Genomic DNA, 13,544 nt, shown 5'->3' with positions numbered 1-13,544 from the left:
CCTGGCAGTTAAGATCCTCTGCTCTGTTTTATTTCCCAAACCCTCTCTCCTCAATAAGCATATGGCCTCGCCGTTCCAGCCCAAGTACAAAGATTATGCAGACCATGGCATTCCCAAACATTCCAGATACAAAATTTACAACACCAACGAAAGGCTGAGAAATACGCTCAGGTATCTGGACACAAGAAGTGTGCTGCTGCCGTAAGGTGCGGTGTGGCCGCAGACTGAGATAGTGAGGGGCTAGCCAAGAGGAAGTCACCTGGAGAAGTCGAGGAAGAGTTCCTAGCAAGGACTGAGGAATCTGCTTGATACAACTAAGGCTTAGGACAGTTGCCTGTAGAAGCACACCATATGCTTGCCCACTTCCAGGGTGCATTTACAACTTGCCTAGTGTAGATCAAGGGAACCCCTGTCTTAGCACAATATGCCTCATTGTTTAATAAAAATTGCTTAAACTTACACAGAATTGCTTTGTGTTAGGAAGAGCTTTAGATATATATATCAACTCACTGAGTCCTCACGACAATCCTATGCAGTACGTCATATTGTTATCTCCATGTTAAAGATGAAGGAACTAAAGCATAAAAAAGGTCAAGCAATTTGTCCAAGTTCTAAGCTCTTAAATCATATATCTAAGATTCAAAAATCGGGCAGTTGGGCCAAAGACTCTGTCCTCTTAACCGTATGATAAATGGAGAATAGTACTCTTAAATAATCTACCTTCTCAAAACAACTTCACCCAGAAAAAGTAGCTGAAATTCTTTTTGAGTTTTGTTGCTGTTGTTGTTTTTCTTTGTTTTTTTTTTTGTTTGTTTTGTTTTGTTTTATTTTAAATACAATGTTCCTGAGGTCCTTACTAAAATGAAAGAATTTACCTAGGGAAGGATCTAGGATACCTTTTGTTCTTTAAGATAGCTCAAACCACTAACACAAAGCTCTTCTGACCTTTCAGCATAAAACACAAATATCTCCCATTATCTGTAGTTGCTTTCCATTACTAATCCAATCTCTCACTCTCTTAGTCTCTTTCTCTTTTATCCATCTAATTGTATTTCCTTCAAATTCTAAACTCCTGGTGTTCAGATCTCCCCATCTGGATTCCTGTTTAAAACTCCACCAGACCTAGTATGTGGACCTGAACTCTCAAATATTGGAGTGTTAGATTTCCCCCAACATATTTGTTCTCTGGCTTTTAGTGGCCCTTTTGGCTCCTCCTTAAATCCCGACCTCAGCTCTGCCCTTAATTAACTTGATCAGCAATCTTGAGAGCCCAGTCCAGACCACCTTCTTCCCCACTGTTGTCTGTAGGTATCAGAACATCCCAGTGGACCTGGCTGCTACTGGGAAGGTTTGCTAAAAACTTTACATTAAAACAACCTGAAACAACAACAAAATAAGATTGTTTATTTGTATTTTTACATAATCACTGAGAGTTCACAGATACCCAAATTACAGTACTAAGTATCTGATCAGATAACTCGCCAGAATTATAGAATCCACGCATTTACAAACTCAGAGGGTGAATTTGTAGAAGGGAAAATGGAAATGGAAATTTCATACTGTTTCTGAAATCGTGGTTTCTTTGATTGTTCTTTCATAGCTGAATACAGCTGGATGAGTAGCAAATTCTCTTCATTCTCAATTTTGACATTAACATTGATTTCTGGTACAATAGGTGCTATCATCATCTCACTATAAAAATACATTATGTTCAAAAAGCTTTTTTGAAGGTTATCTAATGTTTCCCATGTAAAAGCCATAATATTCAGGGCACAAAAATTAAGGAAGACCAAAGAAAGGAAGAAAGACAATTAAAACCTCGGTTCAGAAATGATCAAGCTTGTCTCACCACAGGATGATCTTTAACATGCTAATGTAAATGTGAACAAAATAGTTCTAAATATTTTAAGCCCTTTTCTTTTAAAAATTAACTTAAAAGTCAGTGTATGTTTGTTCAGCCAGTTTAGTCACAAACAGGATGTCCTATTCTCATACTGGGACATTCTCTTACAAATGCACAGAAAAGCCTGGTTCAAGGTTTTAAAAGAGGATCACTTCAAACAATAACTGCAGGTTACAAATGGAATTTTAAAAGAAGTTTATAAAAATCACTTTCTTATGTAACTTTGAAACATTTATGGCCTTACAATTGTCATATGAATAAAAAATAAGGATTTCTACTTTTTTAACTTGAAGGCAAAAAGCTAGCCATTTGATGCAGAGGCAAGAAGGTAAAAATATATTAATATTTGAACCTCATGAGGAATAGAATACCACAGTTGATGGGATAGTCCTGATAAATTACCTCAGCAGTGCTGGACAGCACCTTTTGAAGAGACAAATGTCTGAAAAGGCATCAAGATGATCGCAATCATTGCATTTAAGGGCCATACTTAAAAAGAACTTTGGTTGTAAAAAACATTATAATATCAGTAGTCCCAGAGGAACTGCAGAGGTAACAGGCTCTTCAAACACACAGATCGCAAGCACATCTTCCCTGCTGGACTCTGTTGGCTCCCCAACCAGGTTTAAAACCTCTGCTGTGAATTAGGTAAGAATCTTAGTGTTACTCCTAATTCTCTATGGAAAAGGGATGGGGAGGAAGAGGAAATGAGATGCCATGATGGGTACTTCCTACCTGACTGCTGCTGAAGGGCAGGCTGTGTGTCATATTCATCTCTGTGACAAAGCACAGATCTTAACTATGGTACCTACCACTTATTTTGCTCAGTAAAGTTGAAGTGAACGCATAACCAACTCTATCTAAATTGTTAGTTCCCAGAACAGTTAGAGATAGGAATTGCTCTTTTTAACAAACCAGATAGAATTGCTCTAGACTTCAGCAATATTTCAGCCTTATCTGAGTTGCTTCCAGTTAGTTACCACTGTTAACTGCCTGAAATTAATAACCATCTTCATTGCTATGTAAGCAGTAGAAAATCAAAGCCAATTAAAAGAGGTAAATAATAAAATTTGGAAAACTAAAGAAATGTAGATTCAGATTCTACAAACATTTTTTTGAGCACTATGATGGTTCAAATACTTCCTATGCACTAGGGTTAGTACTTAGCATTTTTACCCATTTCAACAAACTTGGGGAAATAAGGCAAATAAGGTTAAAATATGTCTAAGATAACAGAGTTTGTAGCCAATAGAACCGTGATTCTAAGCTAGAAGACCTGATCTCCAAGCCCAAGCTCTTTCCAGTAAACCATAAACATTTCTAGGGAAAAAAGAAAGAAAGAAAGAAAGAAAAGACAACTAGTTTAAGACAATGACTTCATACAGTCTTCATGAAGTCCTTCTGCAATTTTTTTACAAGTTAAATACTGTGTTGGCAGATACAATGGTATTAAAAGGAAAACTACATTTAGGACAATTACAGTGCAACATTATCTAAAATCTTGTAAATAATAAATAAAATCTGATGACTAAGAGGATTGAATCTATGTAGATATACTTGAAAATTCTCTACTCAGGGGGTGTCTGGGGCCTCAGCTGGTTAAGCATCCAGCCTAGGTCATGATCTCAGGCTTAGGACATGAAGCCCCAGCTCGGGCTGTGCTCAGCGGGGAGTCTGTCTAAGATTCTCTCTCTCTCCCTCTCCCTTGCCCCCCCCCATATAAATAAATCTTTTAAAAATATATTTTAAAAATAATAAAATAAGTAATTCTTTAAAAGAAAAGAAAATGAGTAGGGACTTATTTCTGCGTAGGGACTCAGAAGCTGTTACACCTACAAATTAAATTCCAAGTCGTGTGAAAAACAATTTCAACACTTCTCTGAATACCAACTATAACTTAGAAGGTAGAATCAACTGAAAGACTACATGAATTATATAAGCAATTATATAATATATAATTATATAAGCAATTATACAGGAAATAGTTCAGAGGGACTTACATTATTATATGTAAGTCTTCTTTCAATAGAATTGAATTATAAGCCAAGACACTGTAATCAGAGATTACAGAACCTATAATCAGGTTCTAATTCTTAATTGTCAAAAGAAAGAACTGCTGGGGACACCGGGGTGGCTCAGTGGGTTAGGCCTCTGCCTTCGACTCTGGTCATGATCTCAGGGTCCTGGAATCGAGCCCCGCATCAGGCTCTCTGCTCAGCAGGGAGCCTGCCTCCCCTTTCTCTCTCTGCCTGCCTCTCTGCCTACTTGTGATCTTTCTCTCTGTCAAATAAATAAATAAAATCTTAAAAAAAAAAAAAAAACAAGGAACGAACTGCCAAAAGAGTTACATACAATTGATTAGCCAACTCATTCAGCTGTCCTTATGTCACCAAAGCTTTTTTAGAGGAATTTTTTTAAAAAGCATACTTTTTAATGGATAAAATATATTCTTTGGTTGAATTTCAAAATTCAGTGAGAAGAATGACCCTGACTATATCCCTATAGACTGATCCAAATCAGTGTCTTGCAATACTTTAAAGTCTATGCCCCCTACCCAGCTTTCTCACGTTTTATTTTATATACCTACACTAGCCAAGAAGATTTTAAAGATTAAAAAGATTAAAGATTAAAGTAAAGATTAAAGATTAAAAAGATTAAAAAGGCACTGGGAAAAGAAACAAACACCAAAACATAAGAAAATCTACTAAATGTGATTTGGGGAAAAGGATTGTGCCATTCCTGGAGTTTTTCAGGCACTGCTTTATAAGAATACCTGAGTTAAGTTGTAACACTGTTAGTCCACAGTTGTAAAAGTTACATCAGAGGCAGAAGAGATATATTTTTTAAAGAAAAAAAGTCTAAAATACAAAAGTGAACATCAATTAAGAAATTTCAAAACTCTGCAGATCCAAAGGCAATGCCACTATACAATGCCAATATAACTAAATGGATTTTTGGTCTGAATTTGGAACCAAATTCAGTTCAATAATAAATGTTATCAAAATTTAGTTTCCCAACATCTTTTTTTACACAAAGAGTGGATTTGCCTACTCAGACTGGGGAGGCAGGAGGCGAGGAGCAAAAGTGACTGAAGCATTTATCGGTCTTTTGTGTGCCAAAGAGATGAAGGAAACAAACAAGACTCTTCCAAGAAGATTCACAAGTTAAGTTTGGGGCCAATATATTCTAGGCAATAAAAGATATTTTAGATTCAGGGAAAACACTTCCAAGTTTTAATTATCTTTGCAACAAGCCAAAGACAAGTGAGGTCCCAGATTATCAGACATCGTTACATTTAAATGTAATTCTTAAATCCATTCATGAGCAAAATGTAAACAGGTGAAGTAGCTGCTGTTTGGAATTATCTGTGCAACTGAGAGCACAGGTGATCAAGAGTTGACTACGCACACTTGTTTGTTCCCTCCACTTGTTCAAATGAACTGAATAATCAACAGCAGCTTCGACTACTTGGAAAGAGCTAGTAAGAGTTTACCTTGGCAACCCAAGAAATATAAGGCAGAGTTCATCAACAGGGGTGAGGTGGTATAATTATTAATATCATTCATTTCATTATCATTATAAAATAAACACCATGGGAAAAATTCTACCAGGTTAGTAACTCTACCGAGATAAAAATATACAGTAAGGAATTATTCAGTATTTAGTAATGAGTATCTACTCATTTTAACCTTCTTTCTATTTTAGTTAGTAAAGTAATAGAAGTTTATCATAAAAATGGCCTTAGCCTAAAAACGTATTGTCAAAATGGATATATAAAATCATTAAGTATTTAGTTAATACGGTGAATAGACATGAATGATAGCATTGTTTCAGCTAATCTATACATGAAAATAAACTAGAAAATAAACTATATAATAAAAATCTAAATGACTAAAAAGGTACTAGAAAATGGCTTTCATATATGTTAGGTTTTTTTGAACCTCAAAACCACCTAGTATGGCAGCAATCATTGCTGTTCATCACCAATTTACAAACGTAGAAAAAGACAGAGAGGACATAAGATTTACTTAAAATCACACAGCCAGATCTTAAACCCAAACTTCAAACCTATTTACTTCTACTTCAAAACAACCAGTTATTCTAGACTGATATTCTGAGAATACATTTTCTTATCTTGATGTTTCATAGCTCTCATTAGCATTAAGGTAACATTGTGCTTATTTTCCCTAGACTGAAGTCCCAGGTTGACACCATTAACTAGAAAACAGGAAAACTGGAAGAAGGGAGACGGTCTGGGGGGCAGGGGGGAGAGGAGTAAGTGTATATGTATATAGCTCCAAATTTATTTCCCAATTGGAACATAAGTAAACAGTTGTTACAAAGCTTACTGCCTATCTGAGCTCTTTAAGGGCAAAAAGGGAGCATTATGAAAGAAAGAAAACATGTCTCACATTTTTCCTGATCAAACCAGTTTGTTTCCCGTATTTTCCATCGCTGGTTTTACCACCATTAATCTATAGCTGAAGGTGATTTGTCAAAAATTCATCTTATCTATTAAAAAATAACATGAAATGTCTTCTTAAAAGTATACCTATTTAAACAATCACAACTCAGAAAAGCAATGTTGTAAAGAATCAAAGCATTCAGCTTCCAAGTTTTACAAATCAGGAAGCTGAAAGCCAGAAAGGGAAAGTCATATGCATGATGTCAAAACGAGAATTCAAGTTAGGCCTAGAACACAGAAGTCCTGATGCTTAGCTCAGAACTCCTTCCACTGTAACACATCATTTCTTTAAAAATCGGGGGAAATAATCCACTTTAAATTGTTTTTGGAAGACAGTGGATTTCAGTAATCATTTTTCTCTGCATTTAAAAGGCAATATTTTTATTTAAATAAATTTTCACTTCCTCAAGTCTATCTAGGTTGTCTAACAATGAAATGCTAGTCAATGACATAAGCAATCAATAAGTAAATATCTTAAGAAGCACAACTTGTTCAAAGGTACTGACTTTGACTCTGGAACCTCAGCATGCAAGTTTTCATATGTACTGGTTTAAAGATATTAATCAGAGTTCAAATGATACTTTTTCAGAAATAGCGTATCAGACTGTTTCATAGGTAAAACAGTTACATATGGATTTGGAAAGATTCCAGGGCCCAACATTGGTCAGATTTAACAATTGGAATATTATGGGCCATGAGAATCTTTGTACTTCATTGGCCAATGTATTTGAAAATCTGAGGGTCTGCAGGGTTCTCCAGATCCTAATTTCCTTTAAATAAGAGCAAGAATTATATAAAGAACTCTAGTCTTAAACTCCTCAGGAGACAGGGCATCATTTTAAAAAAAAAAGTGATTTCATTTCTAACAAGATTTTCTTTATTTGAAATTACATTCTCAAGGATAAAATTCTATGTGTTAAGAGATTATTATATTAAAAGATATTCACTGAAACAGTACTGGTGATAGTGAAAAACTGAAAATAAATGGGGAGTCCAGTTATAGTGAAACAATGAAGTGAACAGGTCTATCTATACTCAGGTGCTAATTACACAGAGGTAAATTGGATTTTTAACTAATATTAGGAAAAGCCTTTTAAAAAATGAAAAAATGCCATGTGATAATGTTAAGTGAAATAAAAACAGTGTGACACTGTGAAAAAATAAGCAGAACAAAAAGATCTGAAGGGGCCATCTAAACTGAATCTGTTTTTAACTGGCAAATCCAGCATGTTTTCCTCTAGTATGATTACATACTACAGACATGCTTTGAACAACACAGGTTAGGGGCGCCAGTCCCCTGTGCGGTTGAAAATCCACACATACCTTTTTTGTTTAGTTTTTTATTTAAATTCCAGTTAGTTAACATACAGTGTAATATTTGTTTCAGGTGTACAATATAGTGACTCAACACTTAGGTACAATCCCCACGCTCATCACTACAAGCAAACTCCTTAATCCCCATCACCTATTTCACCCATTCCCCCTCCCAGCTCACGTCTGATAACCATCAGTTTGTTCTCTAGAGCTAAGAGTCTATTCCTCTGAGAGCCTCCCTCTTTTTCAAAAAAGTGATTTTAAAAAATCAGCAGCATTTTGGGTCTATAGGATAATAGAAATGCAGAAAGTTATAAAGATTAACAGATAAAACTCTCAAACTGAGATCAGATAAATCACATAAGCATGCATTTAGTCAGAGATCACTGTTTGCTAATACACAGAGAACGACAGAAGGAGAAAATAACAAAATTCAAAAATAGTATGATGCTCATCTTGTAATTTGCAAGGTGTGTAAAATATTACACACCATCAAATATAAAAATGCTTGATTATGAAGTTGTATAGTGTAAAGTGACTGGAATATAAATCTGGATATGTGGGTTCTAGTTTTAGTTTTGCCATTTTGTGCAAGTACTTTTCTGGCCTTCCGTTTCCCCGCCTATAAAACGAGGGTGTTGGATTAGATAAACTTTAAGGACACCTCTAGTTATAGGTTATAATCTAGAAATATTCCATGAATATAAACTCTCCCTGCAACTTTAATTTTTTATGAAAATCATTCAATCTTGCCTGTATCTGTAAAGATCATTAATTTCTTGGTAACATGAGAAAAAGTCATTTATGTGACCAAGAACTATAAATGGAAACATACTGTATACATATACATGTGAAACAAGATTCAAAATGATGTAAGCATTGCTAAGAGAGTCAGTCAAAATAGAGTCAAAAGGACAATGAGGAAGTAGAACCTATGCATAGCTCCTGTTTCAACTGTCAGAACACCATGAACTTTTGACTTTCATCAATTGCAATTTGTCATTTGTAACTCTACCATGTCCTTGAGCACATCCTTCTAACTTAAACTGAAATAGAAATAATGTAATGCCTATTATCTAAATAACCAACTGCGTATTAGTCAATTTAAACTCTGCCAGCACCAATCATAATTCTTTCAAAACAAGTTATGTAACCTCATGGTTTTTGCCTTTATAAACCTGCATTCTCCCCTCCTAACTCCAAGTACACTTTCGATTTTGGTGGATTCTCTGTTTCCTAGATTATAATCCCTAAGGCCCCAAATAAATTCTATAGTTACTTTACAACCTCTTCTTGATAGACAACATACATATATTCATTAGCTTAACATTATATATGGATATGCAACCCAGCATTAACTTTTCAGATGTAATTGTTTTTAGTTAATTTTGAGAGTAACTTCACCAAATTTAAAAACCATCTTCTTTGACAATGTGACGTTATCATTAATGTTTAGTTTGGCCAGCAAACTCACTAATTCACAAAATGTATTTTTGTCTCTTTAAACTTACAAAAAAAAAAAAACTGGAATAAAAGCAGAATACATTAAGCTTAATTTACATCATTCTGTAAATGAAGAAATATAACTTAATTTTTGACATCACAGCTTCATATGTAAGTTCACAGGCTTTATTTCTATATTTTAGGAATAATCAGATATAGAAAGCAGTATGCGACATGTTTAAGACCATGGGCTCTGGAGCCAGATTGCCTAGTTTTAAATCTCAGCTCCACTACTTTCTAGTGCTGTAACTCTGACCTTTTGATCTATTTTATAAAATTAGAATAATAACAGGTTATTGTATAGATGAAGTGAACATAAGTTAATACATGTGAAGCACTTAGAACAGCGCTTTTACATGGTAAACATTTGCCAATATGGTCAGATAATGTCTGTCTTAAAAATCCATTGTAGAATCTATCCTGGGACACCTGGGTGGCACAGTCGATTGGGTTTCCAGCTCTTGGTTTCGGTTCAGGGCATCATTATCAGGGGGGTGGGATGGTTCCATGCTCAGCACAGAGTCTGCTTCAAATTCTTTCTCCCTCTCCCTCTCCCTCTGCCCTTCCTGCTCATGCTCTTCCCCTCTAAAATAAATAAATAGATAAATAAATAAAATTTTTAACAAAGTTTAGAATCTATCCTGACAGTGAATGAAATTACATGATACAGAATTATGATATATTTTATTCCAAATGTTTCATAAAGTCCTAAAATCAGACACTTTCATTGACTACAAAATACCACTTTATTCCAACAGTCACAAGGATGAAGATGGAAGTTGGAAATCCAGGAATGATCCTATCACTCTCCTAGTTAAATTCTTTAGTGGTCCTCCACTAATAAATTTCAGACTAATTTAAATGGCTTACATACCCCTTCATGATCTTGTACTTGCTTGTTCATCTAACCTCATTTCCCACTTTTCCTGTTCAACTTCTAACACCTGCCCACCCTAACCACAAATGCACACACACATGCACACATTATTTTCACTAAAAATATGAGATTCTGCAGAAAAGTAATTTCACTCTCACATTTCCAGGCTATTCATATTGCCTGAAATATTCTTCCACCCATTTTTTTCTACTATAGTATTACTTTAAAAGTAAGAGCTCGGAACAAACCGATGTTTATCAATAGAGGACTGGATAAATTATTCTTTGTTGATCGGGGTATATTATGAGGACAGCTCTTAAGGTAAAGTGAAGAATTCATTCATTTAACAAATACTTACTGAGCATCTTCTATGCACTCTTCTAAATTTTGGAGATTAGTGAGCAAAATAGACAAAAATTTTACCTCAAAAAATGAGATAAATCTATATTAAGGGGACAAAAAGCAAGTTGCATAACATATTTTTATTTTAAAAATTCCATTTATAAAATAGGCTAGCAGGGAAAGAGGAAAGAGAGAATTCTATTTTATTACTTTATATACTTCTGTATTCTATTGTATAATAATGTACAATGATAAGTGATACTATGCAATTCTTAGAATTATTAAGAACAAAATATCTCAATGCTCACACTCACCATACACCCATGGAGGGGTGTGGAAGGCCCCATTCCCCAGGTGTCTTGGCTGCAGTACAATGTGATTGTCTAAAGCCACAGGGAAAATGGCAGAAAATTTACCATCACCATTGCCAGAAAAAACAATTTATGGCTTTGTTCTTTTCTTAAGCTCCCAATCTGGCTACATACTATATCTCATGGGGGCTTTTACTCCTGAATCTTGATTAAACTCCATAGGCTAAATCTATTAGCCTCAAAAATATTGGGTAGTTTCCATGGCTTATCTACCTCTTCATTACTACAGTAATTGGTTTTGTCCTATCATTTGAAATAAGCAGGATGAATACAACCACACTCATCTTCATTCATATAATCACAGATAACTATGCTAATAATCAGAAGAAATACCAAGAAGAGACCATCCCAGCTTTAAGAGATTGTCCCATTAGTGAAGTAAACCAAAAGGTCTTTCTGGTGGTCAAAGAACTTTACACAAAAAATTGAATTCTGTGTCGACTAATACCAACTATTTATTTTGTTTTTGACATAATACTTTTAACCATAATTATTATAACTATCTCTCTTACTAATATCTAACATTGAAAGATAAAAAAATTAAGTTGAATTTCTCTGATGTTGAGTTCCATTAACATCATTAAATGTTCTCAAATATTAGTTATTAATGGACAGACTAAATAAAATCATGTATTAAAAAAAGAATAAAGGAGGGACTGGATGGCTCAGTGGATTAAGCCCCTGCCTTCAGCTCAGGTCATGATCTCAGTGTCCTGGGATCAAGACCCACATCGGACTCTTTAGTGAGGAGGGAGCCTGCTTCCCCCTCTCTGTCTGCCTCTCTACCTCCTTGTGATCTCTCTCTCTGTGTCAAATAAATAAATAAAATATTTATTAAAAAAGAATAAAATATCTCTCTCTCAAGGGCACATAATCATTTATAAGTTATTTCTTCTCAACATAAAAAAAAAATTCTACTAAAGATCATGTAAAGAAAGTTAAGGGAATAGAATTTGAGGTTAGAAGGTATTTAAACAGGAAAGGGGAGGAGTCAAGATGGCGGAGAAGTAGCAGGCTGAGACTACTTCAGCTAGCCGGAGATCAGCTAGATAGCTTATCTAAAGATTGCAAACACCTGGAAATCCATCGGCAGATCGAAGAGAAGAAGAACAGCAATTCTGGAAACAGAAAAACAACCACTTTCTGAAAGGGTAGGACCGGCGGAGAAGTGAATCCAAAGCTACGGGAAGATAGACCCCGGGGGGAGGGGCCGGCTCCCGGCAAGCGGCGGAGCAACGGAGCACAAAATCAGGACTTTTAAAAGTCTGTTCCGCTGAGGGACATCGCTCCAGAGGCTAAACCGGGGCGAAGCCCACGCGGGGTCAGCGTGGCCTCAGGTCCCGCAGGGTCACAGAAGGATTGGGGGTGTCTGAGTGTCACAGAGCTTGCGGGTATTGGAACGGGAAAGTCGGCTACAGAGACAGAGCCGACAGTAAGCTCACAGCTTGGTGTTACCTTGAACCGGTCGCAGGCTCGGTGAGCTCGGAGCGCGGCCGGAGGTCAGGAAGACGGGAGTAACTGGGCGCTCTTCTCTGAGGGCGCACTGAGGAGTGGGGCCCTGGGCTCTCGGCTCCTCCGGGCCGGAGACCAGGAGGCCGCCATTTGTATTCCCGCCCTCCGGAACTCTACGGAAAGCGCTCAGGGAACAAAAGCTCCTGAAAGCAAACCTGAGCGGATTACTCACCCCGGCCCCTGATAAGGGCGGTGCAATTCTGCCTGGGGCAAAGACACTTGAGAATCACTACACCAGGCCCCTCCCCCAGAAGATCAACAAGAAATCCAGCCGAGACCAAGTTCACCTACCAAGGAGTGCGGTTTCAATACCAAGGAGAGCAGCAGAATTCCAGAGGAGGAGAAAGCAAAGCACGGAACTCATGGCTTTTTCCCTGTCATTTTTTTTAGTCTTGCAGTTAATTTAATTTTTTCTTTTTCGTTTTTTGTTTTTTTTTCTCGCCTTCTGGTAAATTTTTTTTAACTTTTACCTTTTTCTTTTTTAATGTTTTTTAACTAGTTTATCCAATATATATATATTTTCTTTTTTATATTTTTCTTATTTGTTTTCTTTTTTTTAATTCTTTTCTTTTTTCTTTTTTTTTTTTCTTTCTTCCTTTTTGAACCTCTTTTTATCCCCTTTCTCCCCCCTCACGATTTGGGATATCTTCTAATTTGGTTAAAGCATATTTTCCTGGGGTTGTTGCCACCCGTTTAGTATTTTACTTGCTCCTTCATATACTCTTATCTGGACAAAATGACAAGACGGAAAAATTCAACTCAAAAAAAAGAACAAGAGGCAGTACCGAAGGCTAGGGACCTAATCAATACAGACATTGGTAATATGTCAGATCTAGAGTTCAGAATGACAATTCTCAAGGTTCTAGCCGGGCTCGAAAAAGGCATGGAAGATATTAGAGAAACCCTCTCGAGAGATATAAAAGCCCTTTCTGCAGAAATAAAAGAACTAAAATCTAACCAAGTTGAAATCAAAAAAGCTATTAATGAGGTGCAATAAAAAATGGAGGCTCTCACTGCTAGGATAAATGAGGCAGAAGAAAGAATTAGTGATATAGAAGACCAAATGCAGAGAATAAAGAAGCTGAGCAAAAGAGGGACAAACAGCTACTGGACCACGAGGGGAGAATTCGAGAGATAAGTGACACCATAAGACGAAACAACATTAGAATAATTGGGATTCCAGAAGAAGAAGAAAGAGAGAGGGGAGCAGAAGGTATACTGGAGAGAATTATTGGGGAGAATTTCCCCAATATGGCA

At 36.2% G+C, this 13,544-nt stretch overlaps 1 protein-coding gene and 1 pseudogene across 11 annotated transcripts in view; one reads left to right on the top strand and one right to left on the bottom strand.

The window, feature by feature from the left end:
* Positions 1 to 13,544, bottom strand: part of SOX6 (SRY-box transcription factor 6) — a 596,201-nt gene that overhangs the window by 203,600 nt on the left and 379,057 nt on the right. The gene's annotated exons all lie outside the window — the stretch shown is intronic.
* LOC132010853 (phosphatidylinositol N-acetylglucosaminyltransferase subunit P-like) lies at positions 10,805 to 11,204 on the top strand (annotated as a pseudogene).

This window comes from Mustela nigripes, chromosome 1 (genome assembly GCF_022355385.1).
Source record: "Mustela nigripes isolate SB6536 chromosome 1, MUSNIG.SB6536, whole genome shotgun sequence".
Lineage (NCBI taxonomy): Eukaryota > Metazoa > Chordata > Mammalia > Carnivora > Mustelidae > Mustela > Mustela nigripes.
This window is presented reverse-complemented; position numbering and strand designations above follow the sequence as displayed.